The sequence below is a fragment of the Bombus pascuorum genome, chromosome 1 (assembly GCF_905332965.1).
Source record: "Bombus pascuorum chromosome 1, iyBomPasc1.1, whole genome shotgun sequence".
NCBI classification, from domain to species: domain Eukaryota; kingdom Metazoa; phylum Arthropoda; class Insecta; order Hymenoptera; family Apidae; genus Bombus; species Bombus pascuorum.
The window spans coordinates 15,781,317-15,799,639 of record NC_083488.1 but is presented as its reverse complement, the minus strand read 5'-3'; the positions used below and the strand labels follow the sequence as shown (position 1 = coordinate 15,799,639).

The 18,323-nt window shown below is 35.9% G+C and overlaps 1 protein-coding gene and 1 long non-coding RNA gene across 6 annotated transcripts in view; one reads left to right on the top strand and one right to left on the bottom strand.

Annotated features, from left to right (window-relative positions):
• LOC132906362 (uncharacterized) overlaps positions 1-7,404 on the bottom strand; it is a 152,078-nt gene extending 144,674 nt beyond the window's left edge. For 2 of the 3 annotated variants that reach the window (XR_009657967.1, XR_009657966.1), the window contains exons 1-2: positions 6,200-6,295; positions 6,010-6,113 (exon numbers count right to left, since the gene is read on the bottom strand). This is a non-coding gene — a long non-coding RNA (uncharacterized LOC132906362). Of the gene's footprint in view, positions 1-6,009; positions 6,114-6,199; positions 6,296-6,973 lie in introns of those variants that run through there. The other variant, XR_009657968.1, reaches the window with a different exon arrangement.
• The window catches only part of LOC132906072 (uncharacterized), a 169,364-nt gene that overhangs the window by 81,789 nt on the left and 69,252 nt on the right, over positions 1-18,323 (top strand). The window lies entirely within an intron of this gene.

Here is an 18,323-nt window from a genome sequence, read left to right as displayed (position 1 = left end):
CCAAGAATTTTATAGATTCGTAAGATTTCCAAACATTCAGGCGCCTGAAAAAGGTCGCTATCGAACATGATAACCGGATTAGGTTTAGCATTTAACACATCACGCAATGTACTATTTATAACCGTAATTGCGACATTATACATTAACCTGAGGATGCGGACTGTCTCGTAGGAAATGATCGACGACGTTCCGGTCATTTACGTTCTTTTGTCAGGATCGTTTAAAGATGATTCCTGCACGCGTACTCTTTTCGTATGTTTCACGACAGATCGTTAAGATCGATCGACGAACATTTCTGCGAATATTTCATGTCCACGGAGGAACGATGATACTGGCGACAGTTGCGTTGAACACGATACACGCGACGCGTTGTCGCGTCGTGACACGTATACCGTGCGTACGTCAACTTGCCATGACAGATCGGGAGATACATGGAAGCCGCGTGGTACGAGACAAAAACGGAGGAAACCGATTGTGGACGTGCATGTACGCGCAAGAATACCACCGGTGCGACCAACGGGATGACAGTACACGTCAGGGACACCTGAAGAGTCGAACGCAATGAAAAATTGTCTTGATTTTAATTTCATATTCTGTTTCGTAGTTTTTATAACTTCATGAGGTAGCTTCAAGTTGGTACAATGTTGAATACTTTGGGCAAAAAAGTTGCTTATTGATGATAATTTTGTACAGAATTTGTAAGAAATTATAGATTACATCTCACAAATGTAAAAATCGCTCAAAATGTTTCAATTATTATTATTATGTTGGGGTTGCCATGATATGAAACAATATATCATATTTGAAATCGTATTACAAGACCGTTTATCATCCTCTTTCCCCCAATCAAACAGAGAAACGGTAGAATATTGGTTTATTTCTGTTTTAGAACTACAGGATATATCACAATACGTGGGAACCACTTTAGGAGTGGACATGAGGCACAAAAACAATGAAAAAGGTTGATACGAACATGTGTCCTATCTGACCTTATTTCAAAGTTTCATTCTTAGACGGTGCTCGAAATAGCATTTGTTTCGCAGTCATCGTGTCAAAGAATTCCGCAATCTTTTAAAAATCCAGATACATACACAATACGTACATTGAAATCTCCTGTCTACTCTTGAAGTGAGTCACACATAGTATGATACATGCTGTATAGAATCAATATAAGAGAATATTTTATTATATAAAAATCATATTGGATTAAATCAAACTTTCAATTACAAACCTTAACTTGTCAATCTCATAAACATTCAGTTGCTCCTTCATCTTCTTAAGAGCTAAATCCTAGATGCTTATCTTCTTAAATCCGGAAACATATAACAACATAACTTTCCCATACCTGTAACAATTCAACACACATACATATCTCATACATTTCGATCCGAATAATATGCATTAAATCAGACAATGAGATCTCGAACGACTTTCTTCCTCCGACCACCAACAGGCAAGAAGCACGTAGTTCCAGTTACGAATCAATCTCGGATCGTTGGTGCTCCGCGACCCAGATGCGAAAGCCACGAAAAAAAGAAGTGAATATAGGAGGGAAAAGAGAGAGAGAGCTCACGCAAACGAAGGGGAATTGTCTGGATAATGCGTACGTGCAGGTAGTCGAAGCATCAGGGAGAAACGGCTCTCACTTTCACGGAGTCGCCGTGACCGAGATAAAGATGGTGGCACCGCTTCACCATCACCATACACACGTTCTGGACTGACCACTAACGTCTCTGCACCCATATATGGCTACTGTATACAGTCACGTTCGTATTCTTCATGTGATGTACGTGTACTGATACTAATGTTGTATACCACGAGCGTAAATGCATATTAATATACTTCATCGTTCAAAAGTTACAAATTATTCACCATAGGATTGTATCTTAATAAAAATTGACGATGATCGAAAAAGAAGTAAAAATGTTTTCGTCGCCTGTGTGTATTGATACGAGTACTGGTAACCAAAAAATATGCTCATAGTTAATAATGATTACTTCTAATTAAAAATAATTTCTGTCACCAATATTAGTTACCAATATTAGAAATATGTTTTCATTAGCGATAAGGATTGTTCGTGATCGAAAACAATTTCTGTTATTCATAAAAGATATAACTTAGAAAAAACGAAGCTGGCACCCCGCTGGGGGTAGCCGCCCACATGCTATATTTATTTTTTATTTTTATTTTTTTTTTTCTTCACCAACAAGATATAACACTTTACCAAATGTCCATAAGGACAAATTGTAAAATAACCAAAATAAAATAAAAAAAAAAAATTTCTGTTATTGATAATAGTTAAATGTAAACAGAATCAATTAATAGATCTCTAAACAGAATCAATTAAATTAAGCTATTCATTCTCATATAATTATCTTACTATAATTTTTTAAATTTGAGTCATAACTTTGTCATTATATTTCCACTGACCTATCCTTAACTTTTGAGCGACAGTGTAAGCACATTATATATATTCCTCGACTAGTATTAGCTATCTCACCCGTCGACAGGTAGGAAAGGATCGATAGATCAGTCCTTTAATTTGCACCCGTACGCTGCTTTGGCTGCCCCGACTTCGCTAGATCCGATCTGGAGCCGGCGCGGCTGTGTCCTATTGGAACGCGTGTCGCGTTAACCGAGTCGGTTGTTTTCGATGTTAATCACGCTCATGTCACTTGTCAAGACCGATAGCCTGATTACATATTATGTATATCGTATTTTTTTCCTGGCACTCGTCGGTACAATTGAAAATCCTTTTTTGAAAACAACTGATTAATGGTATTGATAGGTGGATAATTGGAATTATTATCACTAGATATGTGTTAGTTCAATGGTAGTATTTTCATATCTTCCTATATCATATACATATGAATCATATATTATACGACTAATATTTTATTACTTGAAATTTACCCAATAAATCTGAAGAAATTATATCAATAATAGTATAAATAAAAGAAGCAACCATAAAGGAAATAACCATAGATACCTACAATTGCAACACAATGCAAGAACCGATTTTTAGAGTCGGTTATTTTGCATTCAGCCATCGGTCACATTCCATCTAAACGGCAAACAGAAATCATGAAAGCTTTAAAACTTCCTTCCTACGAAGGAAATGAAAAATCTTACACTGAAGTGCACGTGCGGATAGTCGAAGCAATTCAACACGGGAGCCCACGCAACTCTTCACAGGGAGACCACGCGTTCTGGGTTCCCTTTTTGGAATATGCCGTGGACACGAAAACTCGTATTAAAGGAAAGAACGTGAAACAAAACAAAATGAAAGAAGGATTATGATTGCTATAGAACGTCAAGTTTCATAATGCATAAAACGCGTTTGGAAGGAGCATATGGGTGTTTTACTGTTACTCAAAATGGCTAAAGTATGCGGCTACTTATGAACAGTAGTATACAGACATCGATAAAATAAATCAGAAAATCTACTCGATTATTCCATAACCTACTCCAGGTTCGATACCATTCTCTGTGAAATAAAGCGGAAGTTACGATCCCATGATTTACGAGTCAGCTTGTCAATTTGCGATTCATCGCGCATTTCGCGATATTTCGCTATTTACCTACCTCTGTCTCTGACAAGTGGTAGTTTATAGCAACAGATAATATTTACATTCTATCGCAGTTGTAATTTACCGGTGATTAATATATATCAATACAAGTGCTAATGCAACAACACACGGCCTATAACGTTAGAAGGACCAGATCCACTTGTAAGCTTCTTCATACAAGATTAAATTAATATACTGCAAGTTTGAACTCAGCTTAGACGACTAGTACGCGATTAATTTAGCAACAGGTTGTTATTTCTACGCGTATCTTGCCTACGTTTCTTTCGACGTTTCTATCTCGTTCGCCTCGATCGATGTTACCGTAATATCGTCTCATCCCTTATCGATGAAAAACACGAACGTTCACCGGCTCTCGTCCAACACAGGCAACGTATAACAGTAGCAAAAATGGATGTGCACAATTTCAATTCACTAACGTTACCGATAGTTCGTGAAGAATCCTCGACACCGAGTGATTATTCATGCCTGTATGGTAGTTGCTCGAACTTACACCATATTTAGATGTAAATTAATGAAGGTGAATTACGAATGGAGTCTGCTCGTTTCACGCGATACAACGCCGCATGAATTTGTTTAAGTAATTAATTAGTCTGAATAAGACTTCTTATGTAATTTATCGCCCGCATAACCTATGCATCATCCGTTACGAAAAATTCCAATGAATTAATTCTAGTTAATTAAACGACATCGGTAAGAACTGTGCATCGCCATCGCTTTTCACCATCGGCTCTCTCGTTCACCTACATTCCGTGTTTTGCGCGTGCTACACCGTATAAAAGTCCGTTCCATTTTTACTACATAACAGCAAACATCGGCCAGGGATCACGAACCGAGAACGTTCGTTACCTGCATTATGCATGAATAGACACTATCTCTCGCTTGCTGCGAATAAGCGAATCGAAACCTTGAGCTTGACGCGGATTTATACGGTGCAAAAACCGTACGAATTATTAAGCATTATTTCTCGCGTAATTTATTGGCCTCGTAGGTTGGCCGCACACCCGTCGATAAAACGCTAGGAGAGGCCCATTGTGAGCCTCCAATCAACCGAGCGACGTTAGATTATTATTGAGCAACCGTACGCGCTTATCTTTCCGTCTCTAATTTTACCTTCACCCACACCGTATATACGTGGCTGTGGTGTATATCTATTCATCTGGTTGCACCTGCATGCGGACCTCTCGAGTTCGAGATTTTCGTAACCGATGCCAAGGCACACAACATTCGCACCCCATGTGAATAGTCGTTAGCGCCTGATACCTGCGATCGAGCCATACCAGCGATCACGAACCAAAACACTTGACTCAGACGCCCGATCACACGGTACAAATTCGACGCAAACAAAACGGGACCATACTTTCAATATCGTACCTTCACCTACGGTGTAACGCCAGCATTGCTCACTGACGGCGTAAACGGTACGCACATATGAACGTGTCTGTATCGATGCATACCGTTTACCATGCGCACTTAGGATAATACGCTTCTTAATGATCGATACATATATACGCATGAACCTAATAGTGAATATAAATGGAGAATTTATACAGTACTATAGGAGATACAGCTATCTATGTGTACGTGTATGCTCATTTGCTATGCGCGAAAAATGTTTCGTAGAAGTATCGTGTCGATTCAAGTGAAAGATTTTATAGACTACATGAGGGGTTTGGTCAATAAATAAATTATTCCGTCTGTCTAAGAAATAAATGGAAAAAATATTTCTTATCGCTGACGTAAATTTATGTTCAGCTATTGTTTTTTAATATGTCAGGTTGTATAATAAGTTCGCACGTATTTCTTTAAGGATATCAAAATTCGTTTGTTTTGATAAGTATCTGTTTGATTAATTGATAGGTTAACATATCAGAAGTGTGAAATTGACTGATGCAATGATTATGTTATAATTGATATCATACATTAGTATACATCAATAACAGTGTTGCATCTATATAATCACTATACGTATAGTAATATTTGGATATCTCTTTTACAACAGAAACTAAAGAGAAGTTACCTACAAACTTATTGACTAACCTATGTAATATGTTATTTATATTTGGAATGAAAGATTGAATTAAATTATAATATATCAGCCATAGTATAATATCTATTATTGTACTCGCCGTATCGAACGGCAAAAAAAGGATTCAGGTAACGCGTTAAAAAGCATGAAAATATAGTCACGAGACCGACATACCATTTAAATGTTGCGGCCCTAAAAACATAAGATAAACACGTTGGAGATTAACGCGAGTATGCCTCGTAAATCCGCACCTTCGAGTTACACGTAATATAATCATACTTCTACCACGAGTTACCGTATCATCATCTTCCATAGCGCTCTACGGAGGAGCGAGAAACGAAACGCGTAACGAACTCACGGACACGAATTAATCGTCGTACTGTATATACTTACAAAAGGCAAAAGGCGTGTACTGCGATGTGTGCGCGCGTACCACTGCGTCACGGTGAAAACGAAACTGATATCTCTGCAGGATCTGCGCCGAGGCCAAAGGTCACCTACGGAGGGAATTGCTTTATTTAATAAGCCGCGGAGGAAGGACGTTAATAAAGCGGCCAGAGATAAATAATATGGAAAGGCGAACCGTTCACGTGTCGTTCGTACCCCGAAGCTCTCTTTTCCTCTCTCTTTACATCGTATAGACTCGTACACCACATCTACGAGGCATCGGTTAAGTTAAGCAATCGTTGAGTTCTCGACATTTGAACACGAGCACGAAGGAAAACGAAATGGGACACTTTTTTTAAAATTCCGCCTTGCAAATAATTACATGCTGCTCGATTCGAACTGTCGATAATCATCGACATTGATGATTATTCTCGACGTTTTATAAGGTTACGTTTACACCACACTTGACAGATAATGGACATCGTGTTCGACGCGATGTAAACGAGAAGTCTGTGCTACGGTAGTCCGAGATCGCTTTCGTAATTTCAGCGACACGCGTTCCCAACTGACACGTAGATTAAATGCGTGAGATATAAAGGTTATAGAAACTTTACGAGCTACAAACATTAAACCAGAATGCAACGAACTCTATTATATATATAGACTAACTATATTTCATAAGGTAGTTCTGAATTTATTGAGATGAAGTAACTAATCAACCAATTTTTTAAATATGAAAAAATATATGCGCATGTACGTACATTACAGTACGTACTTTATTCAACAAATGATACCTTAACTTAATAGTTAGTAACCAGTTAGTTGCCACAGTTGAATTATGATTATCAGGGATGAGTTTATGTTATTATAGAAAATATTTTTATCGGTTTGCTAAACCTAATAATAGCTTAATGTTGTATAGTCAACTCTTTGGTTATATGTTGGAATTTGGTTATATGTTTTTATTTACCTCTCATAATCACGGCTGTACACGACCGTATACAGAATATACTTGTACGTAACCCCATTTATAAAAAAAAAAGGGAAAATAAATGCAAATCACACAAAATCAAAACGATGACCGACAAAGGAAGAAAATGAAGTTTTCCATGGAGAAATTCGAGTAGGTGTACCTTTTTTCTACGCGTGCACATACAAGTGTAACTATGTGACCACTTGCCCACGACTTCATCACATTAAAAAAAATTCCTTCGTTCCCCCTTCCAATTCCTTTCATTCCTGCGTTCCATTCGCACAGAATCGCGGGAATCGTGTTGTCGAACGGGCGTCCTACCTATAAACATATCTTTTACGTATTTATGCTTGTTTCGTAAAGAATTTTCTCTGATTCGCGAGTGTCCAAGGAAATACGAGAATAAGGGAATATCGGGAGATAACCGTTAACCTAGTGAACTCATTGATATACATGTATACCTGGAAGGTATGCCACATATGTACGTAGAAATTGCAAACAAGAAACAATAAGAAGATGGCCGGCGTCGAGTTTGGACCGATAGTTGATACTCGATGGAATTCACGATTTACACGGAGACGGGCATATAGAGTGCAAAAGAGAGGTACAGAAAGTGTGTATAAAAAAAAGAGAGAGAGAAAGAGTGGTGCGTGCACAGGATGCACATCTGCGAGAATACGATGCACCGAGACTATCGACGTAACGACCGATCCGCCTACTGCCAGAGAATTTGTCGTTCTTAGTCCGCCAGCGCATGCGTGATTGCTGTACGCGATTGTCCTCGTGTGTGAAGTTAGGTGCATGATCTCCGATGGAATTTTCTGCCGACATACTGGGTGAGTCTTCTACGAGAGATTGGCATCCCAGTAATCGCTTGTATTATTATTGTATTTAAATAGAAAATTTTGTTTGTATATATCTTATCCTATTGGTGACAGACAAAAAATAACAGTGTAAATAGATTATACGAACTTGTCACAATTTAACTATATATATCGTATATGAATGATAGTGTCTGAATCTAAATGGATTTAAAATATTGAATTATATCGTCCACTACGTATCATTATTTGTGAAGATGGAAATTGGGAAGAATAGAGACAAATCAAATTATGTAGTGATTCAAATTAATTTAAAAAAAGTATTTACTTATGTAGGAAACATTAGAATATATTTTAATCCCATTAAATTAAAATCAATTAAAGTAGTTTTCTGAGTAAAAGACCAGATCCATGTTAAATATATAAGTATGGAGTATTTATTTAAATAGTTTGAATATTGAAATTTGTATTTGTATAATCATTGAATATTATTGAAATTTACATGACGAAATTTGTATTTATTTTGTAATAAATACAAAAGCAACAAACCTTTTTAAGAGCTATTATAATTATCAATTCAGACGTGGCTAATAATAACAAACTAAAACTAAAACTAAAACTTTTAATGCAATATATTCCATCCATCATTGTATCTTATGGATTCCTTTTCCAAAAAATTACATAATTACTTTTAATTTCACGGAATATATTGTAATTTTCCTTGTATAAATTTATTATATAAACAAAGTTTTTCTTAAATTAATTTGAATTCTGAGTTTCATTTTCGGCAAACGAATTCAACATAGAAGTATAATATGTATAATAGAAAGTAAACTCTATTGAAACTGGTTACACATAAAACAGAATTTATCGCGCAATAATATTTAATCGAATTACTGAATATGCGAGTACATATTGCACATAGCAGACTCCGTAGCGTAGCAATTAGAAGACAGGTTCTGCATGACTGTTGCCTTTACCAAAGAATGCCGTTCCCGGTTTATAAATTGAGCTTATATTCGTTCCTTTCGGTTTCGTACGAGACCACCTTTATCTCACATCGAGCGTTGTATGGACCGAACGACCTACCACGACCTCGCCCAACTCAGGCTATTGCGTCCTAAGAGTTGAGCGCTCGTCTCGGTTATACACCCACGTGATATGTTCCCTGCAAGGTTGTCTTGTTTGGAATGAAAAGAACGTTACACCTTCGTTCCAGCATTCTCCATTATTTGCGAATTTTCTCCTAAACTGGTTCACCTTTTAAAATCGTAGTCATTTATATAATATCAAAATTATATTTATTCTAGTAGTTAATTTTCATAAGATTAACGTTTGAGAATCGCATTTTATAATCGAAAGCATACGTATATTTACGTATATGTATTTTTGTTGAGAAGACTATAAATGCTGGAACTATAATGGTAATATTGGTAGTAAATCTGTGATAATATGGATATTTAGTAATTCAATTTTTCTAATAAACTGCAATAGTTTCAATCTAAATTAAACCCAATTTACAGGATACAGTCATAAATTACTTTCACCTTAAATTTATAATTTTTAATTGATCTGCTACGGAAGCAATTAGAGCGTTCTCTATTGCGAATTTAATTCTTGAGTAACATGCAACGTGAAAACACATTCCATCGATTTCTCCGCACAATTTCAAACGAACGAAAAAGCAAAGCTTTCTTTCGTCATAGTTGCAATATCAAAGTCACCTTCGTGTCGCTTCCAGGCGAATATTTATCATGATACGATACCAACTTTCTATTATTATCTACGGCTGTCTTACGTGTCGGGATTTAAAACAGAATAATAACTGGCGCGCCATTGTTTATCACATATGTGCGAGTTACATGTACTGTTGCTTGTGGAGATACATAATATAATAGTTCCAATTATGCTGGTCTTTAGGCATAAAAATAATAACAAATATATACGTCATATATTATTTGAAAAAATGTTATAATACTGTTATAATACTGTGTTATAATACAATGTATAATATTGAATGCATTTGTTAAAACAATTATAAGTTCTTTTAAACCCTACTATCTTAAGATTGTAATTTATGAATCCAGTAGTTCTAAAGATATTGATAAAAACTACTGATATCCTTTTTTTAAAAAGCATACATAGTGCAGAAAATTGTATACAAATATACATATATGAGATGCAAAACACAGAGAATTATGGATAATACTGATTATAAGTTGTCAGAAAGTTAATTATAACTCTACACGTGTTTTTCACTATTAATAAATCATTAGTTCAGTGTTTTGTGGGTATTCTTTATTTATTATATTTCCTCATACATGTAGCAAATTGCAGTAAGCACATATTTGCGGTAATAATTCGAAATACTGACACGTGTTAGAAAGTTATTATGACAAATCATCCGGAGGTCGTGTCACGGGACGGAAAATGGAAAAGTAAAAGCGAGGGAACAGAGGAGAAAAGCGAAAGCTTCCCGGAGTCTTAAATTAAAACCTGTTGCTTACACCGTCGTGCTCACGGAAAGGTCAGGAAAGAAATCGATGAAGAAGCCACAAAAGAAAGAGATAGATTGTTGCATCTACGTGCAGTAACTCATCAGAATCACTAGTTCGGATAAGAACTTGTCAGCCGAAGGATGAAATAGAGATTCAGGGAAAGTTTCGCACTTACGTCTTATTAATTTAATAAATATTTAATTAGGGAAATTAATAGTAATTTTGTAAGTAATTTAAGTTATAATACTCTGCGTTATTTTATTTTGTATATTTATTACTTACGTAAAAATATCTTTAAGAAAGAAAAAAGATATTGTCAGATATAAAGCTTTTACCTAATAACTTTTTAAAGTGAATACCTTTATGAGACTTATATGAGACCAAAAGGATCGTTGACCAGTATAACTGGCATTCTGAGTATGCGGGATTAAAACAACGTAACATCACGATTCACGTATTAAAAAGAAATTCCACAAAAAGCGTAATAATTTCTCTCCGTACTACCAAATTCAAGATATCCTTATACAGTCTCACAAAAGCAATAAGTACCACTTGTTAAAGTTCTACGAGCGGATTTACTCCGGTTGGAAGCGCTGTTATATACGTATTATACCGGCATACGTTGCATTAAGAGACACTCGGTATCAGAGATACAGGAATACGGAAGTTGCAACAAGTTCACGTTCAACACCGTTCGTTCGTTCCTGGTTTCTGCTCGATGGTACAAAGGTGGTCGGGAGAGAAAGAGAGAAAAGAGGGTCGACCCCTCTTTGGAAACCGAGCATCCGCCTTATCTACGCTCTGACGCTGGCAAAGGATTTTCTATCGGTTTATCAAGCGTCTCTAATCGTTACGGGATAATAAAGTTGGCTGCTCATTAAAGGAACGATAATCCACCTGGCCGAGGGCCCTTTCCGCCGCTCGTGATTCAAACGTCAAAGTATTTTCAATCAGCCGGCCATCGAAGATTAATGGGGATCCGCGTAGAGGAGTGGTTTCTTTTTAAACTCTAAATACCATAGCGAATATAGATTTATGGATAGCGATCGTTCAATCGCTGGATTCAGCGCCAAGGCGGAAGATAAATCGCGAGAGGGAAAAAAGGTCATCCGCGTGTTCGATCTAGTTTCCTACGATTGCCTCGAACCGTCGATTTCGTCCTGAGACACCATCGAGATAACGCGATTCGTGGATGCCCGTTATGCAGCAACGAGAGCTAGGAACGTCGAGATTGGAAATGTTGGCTCGTTGTGAATTGTGGTTATAGCGCTTGGTTTAAATTAGATCGTTAGAGAGTAAAGAACTCTATTGTGTAGATCTTTTCTTTTTTTATTTGGGAAGAGATTAATTCATTTCATTTTGATATCTTTCTTTATAATGTGTTGGAAGGTAGATACAGGTATATTTAAAGAGTATATTACAGAGAGATGAGATCTAAATCAAATATATTGGTAAATATGTTATTGTACTTACTACTACTACATATTAGCTAATTTTCCAAAAATATCTATGATACTAAAAATATATTGTAAATAGTATATTGTAAAATTGTAAATTAGGTATCTTGCAATATTATTCTTTCAGAAGGATATAATTATAAAAAATACCAAAAGTCCAACGCAACCGTGTTAAATGCAACGACATAAGGAAAACAAACTACTCTGTATTAACAGAGATGTAACAAATACATATAAACAAGTTCCAATTTAAAAGAAACAAGGTAATCGCGTGTTACGTGTCACTAAATTAAAATTACCCTTGCACCGTACAAAATGAAAAGGTGGGGTGAAAGAGCGTAGGTCTTGCTCTTCGTTTTAAATCGCGGCGAAGAACGATGCAACGATATACACACTAATTATGGCGCAAACGCGCATTTGCTTATCGGCATTTCGTCATTCGGACAGCACTCTACGTTGAACTGGCGAATAATGGTTTAATTAAACACCACGTGTACAACCGCAGCCGCCTTGTAAAGGGACCGTCGATTGATTTACAGTGGCAATACACTCTAACCAAGTTTCCAATGTATACGCTGTGAAATAGCCCTCCGGAGAGTCCATTCTAGTAAGAACGCATATATTAGTCCACGTACTCGCAATTAACCGTTGACATTTACTCCACTTCACCGCGCTCCCTTTTTCCACGCGCGAGTCCTTCGATTCTTCTTTCCTTCGTCCTACATCCCCTTCTTGTTTCACTGTTATACTCACTATCTGTATACGTTCTACGTGTCTACTACTTTGTCCTTTCTTTTCCATTCGCTTTTTTAATTATTGTTTTACATTATTTTCATTTTATAATTTGTACAATTTTTCTAGATGCTCTTTTCTCATTTTCTGGCTCTTGTAATATCTTCTTGTATATCTACCTTATTGTTTATTGTATTAGTTTAAAACTAGTTAATATATACAGTTTTCACGAATATTCTTAGATTACTTCTATATAATACTGTATGAAATGCTATGTTCGTATTATTTGTCACTGTATACTAATACTTCTAAACAATTTTGATCATCATGATTTGTAACAGAGAATGATCTGACAGAGAAAAACGCCTTTGAAACGTTTATGAAATACTACTAAATTAGATCATTTTGAATATAATGAGAACTACGCATAGAGATAAAAAGAAACTTTTTGGTATAAACGCTATAAACGAGAAACCAAGCAGCTTTTATCAAAACAGGTGATACTTTTCCTTTAGCATACAGTCATATTCAATACAATCATTTTTATTAACCTATATGTATCACTGTACAGGATGTATCAAAATTATACGTCACGAATATCACAGCAATATCCTACACTTTTGGATCGATGAAAATTTACATAAAGGAGAAAAGGTGCAGGACAATTTTGCACTTATTTTTTTTTATTATAAAACTACACCGATCTAAAGGAGTAAAATCCTGTCATAATATTTCTGTTTCGTTTCTTTCTGACGTTCTTATTTCTTCCTTCACGCGACTAACGTCACATTCGTCCTTCTATTTCCGCCTCTATATCACTTCTGTCAGATATGTCGGCCGCAGAAGGTCGTCGCCAGTCACGAAGACAGGTCAGAAGAAACGTGTCCGCATGGTCAGACACGAATTACCTGTTCCACGCAGTCACTGGAACTCCTTGAGAAGTTCGCTCGGCTTTTCGCCCGCGTAACGCTTCGCACGTCAGCCGGAACGACCGATTTACCCAGGACAACTTTTCCTTTCGGACCTAGCCGCGTCGAGTAGTTATCGCCAAGGAAAATCTGCTCGCGTTCCCGCGCCACTTTGCATGCGTGTCGTTGCGCAAAATCGCGATTTATGCGCGTTTCCACAGCCAGGAGAGACCGTTTCGACGAAAGAACGCGTGACAAGAGAAGCAAGTCGCTCGTTGGTCGATAAGGAACGATAACTGGTGCATAGATGACGCTGAGTTACGGTTACACGGCCCGCGACATAGTAATTCATACCGAGATGCCTAGACCGCCGCGCGATTAATCGCCGCGATTAACGATAATTAATTGCATTGCCTTGCTGAGGCCGAGCAAACTCTGCTCGCGTTGATTGTCTTGATTCCAGAGAATAAAATTCCCTTTCTTTCCTTGTTTTATTTAAATTAAGAGATTGCATGCAATACGACAATGGCTTGAAAAATTAGATTAAAACTTAGTAGATTCATGAAGCATTGCGTTTGGTTACGTTGGATGTGTTGCTAATTGCTTTTAAGTAACAGTATGTTGAAAACGGAAATTTTAGGATTAAAATACTTGTAATTAATAGGATGTTAGTTGAGTGTGGGGTTAAAACTGTTTAACGAATTGAACTTCAACCAATTAATTATTATTGGTTTGTGTTATTATTATTTATTGTATTTCTCAGCTGAAAACACAGTTTAAATTTCATCTATTACCTTTTTGTTAATTTCCTAGATACTATTTGAAGCTTTTGATAGGTTTGTAAGGCCTCGTTTAGGCAACTAATTATAATTGCTGCCTGCATTTTTAACTTTCTATATTCTATTTTATTAAAGTATCGAAGTTCTATACGGATAACACAATGAAATTATTAATAATCGTGTGGTTATTAATTAAAATTAAATTCAACGTTCAATGATATCTAATTTGTGTCTAAATTAAGGTCCAAATCCTTTCATTGGTCCAATTTAGGGTCATTTCCCTATTTAAACAAGAAACATACAGAAAGAAGAAGCTGCATTTATAATAATACATTAGCGACAGCAGGTTGCACTAGTAAACACGAGAGAATAAATCAGAAATCACGCGGTTATAGCGACGATAATTCACATCGAAGATGGAATCACGACAAATTGAACGGCCTTGGAGCGATCACATTATGTCAGGCCGTGCCAATTTAACGACACACGTGGCTTAATTAAATTACGCGATATAATTTTTACTGATCTTGTATTAAAGCCTGTTTCGATAGCGCTTTACTATAAATTATACAAGCTATCACGTACATAAATTATACATTCACCATGTTGGATTTGCATTTCTGTAAAAGAACCTCGCGTGCACTGATTAAACCGTCAATGTCGGTCTTTGTTAAAAATCAAAAGATTTATCGAGTGCTTTAATGCTTAAGTAAAGTGATATAGAACAGAAAAAATGAAAGATGGAGATAATGAAAATCGAACGTGTAACGTATGAATAATTAGTCAGTTCAATGTGTATGAATATTTAAATTATCTACACAATATAAAAGTTTTGCCATTAATCGTGTATGTGATAATCTTAAGCTTCAATTTTTTAGATAAATTCTTCTTGCAACTGTGATATCGAAAATCTAATTTAGTATTTAATACTTTCTTTGTTTTCTATCATTCAAAATAGAAATGTGTTCTAGCAACTTTGTCCTTTAAACATTATCTGCAATTCTGCCTACTCTTTGATTTCTGCAACTGGGTCCATTCTTCAACAACTTCCTGCAACCCTGCCTACTCTTCGAATAATACTTCTTTGACTACTTTCTACAGTACTCTACCTACTCTCCGATTGATTTCTGCAATTTCAATTTAGCCTCCGATTATTTCCCAATAATTGTTCTTTATTACTGTATGATAAAGTTTCGAGATTTACTCGCCACTTTCTTAACCAGTAGTGTGGCATATAATTACTTCTACCAAACAGTTTATTTATAATATATTAATCATTGCATGTATGTGATCTATCGATCTAATATCTCAATAATTCCTTTACGCAACTAAAGAACTCTGTTCGTGTCATAAATCTCGAGGTCGTTTCCGCGAGTGGCCAAACGACTATGTAAAATGTGGAAACGCGCGTTTTCTCGTTCACGGAAACAGAACGTGGATCGCGCTGTTGACGACTATAGAAATCAGACAAGTTCGTTACGTCAGGCCAGGCTCAATGATCCGAGAATAACCAGCCGTGTTATAAGTATCCAGTATTGCGTTAAAACATGGACGGAATGGTTGATATAATTGTGCCGTTTGTTGCTTTCTCGGTCGCCTTCGTTTCAAATGTCAACCTGTATCATGTACGCAATGAAATAGCCTATCATAACGCGAACGTAATCGCTGATTATATTGACTACGGATATTAGTAATCTATAATGATGCACGTGTACAGGATGCAAATTATCGCTGATCGATATTCAAACAAGAAGTGAAATTCAGTGAATTTTTATTATAGTTACGAAATATTACTGGTTCTTGTAGTTTCTTACGATGGAAAGTTCCGAAGATAATTTTTTCTCGTTTTTGTCTATTTTCAAAATTGTGAAAGTTGAACTGAACGGTGAGTTCAACTGGTTCTATCGAATTAGAGGTATTCGATCCTTCCGGGGAGATACACAGTTTCAGCATAGAATAATTTCAGATATTTGACACTATAATTATTAAACCTAAGATGATTAAAATGCATGTGTTCCAGAATTTGTATTTCTGCAATTATTAAAAATATGCAAATACTTTTACTAATAATTTCTTTGTTTTCTTATAATATACGCGATTAGTAAATATTAATTTCATTTTACAACATGCATTTATTCTTATGGCTTATAAACGGTGGTATAAATATTTCTTTGGTTTCAAAAGACGGGGAAGTTGATAAATTATTGGAAATTATATATCTCTCAGAGCAAGAAACTTTATGCGATCTCAATTAATTATGATTCAGCGTCACAGAGAATCTTCAGTCGAATAATATGAATTATAAATCCCAATCTAATGATCCCAAATATTCTCAATAGAATCCCACATAAAAGATATAACTTAGAAAAAACGAAGCTGGCACCCCGCTGGGGGTAGCCACCCACATGCTATATTTATTTTTATTTTATTCTTTTTTCTTCGCCAATAAGATATAACACTTTACCAAATGTCCATAAGGACAAATTGTAAAATAACCAAAATAAAATAAAAAAAAAATAGAATCCCATCTTACGGTCGGGGAGGAAGAAACTTGTTAAGAAATTAATTACTAGTATAATAATTTTGCAGTTTTCCGGCATTGTAGTAATCATGGGAAGAGATGTTGGCTATATTTTAATGTATAGTAGTGCAAAGAAATAGATAGCACTAGATAAAATGAAATAATCCTTTGGAAGAGAAAACATTCAAGCAATAGAATTCGAAAGCACAATCATTTTGAAATTGGTACTTTAGTGCTGACTTTGAGATATCACAAACTACGTACAAAAACATAGATATAAATGATGTCGTATGTGGTCAATGACCGATAAAGAATTAAATAGCTCTTTTTCATATGTAGAAATTTTACACGATATCTTAATAAAATACACATTATGGAAAAACATATTATGCAAAGTGTATCAGGTTTTTCTGATCAAATTTGTTAGTATGTATAATGAACCTATTCTTATTATCTTATAGTATAGTAACCGCCATATACCTTACTATTTCTCTCGTAATCCTATTTTTATTATAACTCTTCAATCATGTTTCAAAAGACTTGTGCTTGTATAACATTTTTTTATCATTCATACTCACAGAATATGCCAGAAAAATTTGAACACTCTCTATACGCACTTATCAGTAGAAATAGCGTCGCATATGCAAGTTATTTAAAGGAGCGTACTCATTCTGCGCTGCACCGGAGGCAACGAAGCGACTAATGAATTAATATTTATCCTTCTTGCATGAGACGGCCGGAAAGGTATGTTCACGTTCGTCATTTATCCGGTTAATCGAGTACCGAAGCACCACGTGGCTCGCGTTTGTCGGATAATTCATACTTCCACGGCTAATGGCGCGATTTTATATCGATGAACACTCAGATGTGGCGTAATTGCGACTCACATGCTGCAATTAATGCTACATAAGACGGAGAAAGTATATGGTTAGACGCGCCGTATCAGCCGTTTTGTTCTGTGAATGAATCGCGCCGTCTACGGAATGCATCGAACTAAAGAAAGTCAACGATGCTCTTTAGGAGTTTTAACGATCTGCCATGCAAAACAAAAAAGAAAGAACTTTTAGGTAAACGATTGTTTCCTTCCAGATCTACTTCCTCCTTATTTTCTCTGATATTTATCTGTGAATGGATTCTTTTTTGGATCCCATTAATCTGCCATTTATTATCATATTCTGAGAATCTATATCAATAAATTGATAATCTTATTAATAGATTTATGAACGTGCGTTCGTGTATAGTTTGATTCAGAAGAAAAGGAATATCATCCAGGTAACAATAATAAGAAGACGTACTTTAATTACTTAGATATATTGCATTATCATGATGATATAATTATTTCTTAATTGTTATCGTTTGAGATTTTCAAAGCATACATAGTAACAAAGCAAACCGTATACAAAGAAAATTACTCTATTTCGTGAGAAAATGAACGTTTACTGCACAAGCAGTAGCTAGTCATTCTCAGAACCCTTCAACTCGTCAAATTGAAAACGCTTATATATTCGCATTTAAGTATCGGTAATGAACCACGCTGCACAATTTCTCCCTACAATCTCTTAACGAGCAATAATCGAAAATCGGTATATATTCCCTGTAATTTCTCACGCCTCGTTCTAACGCCTCCTTCA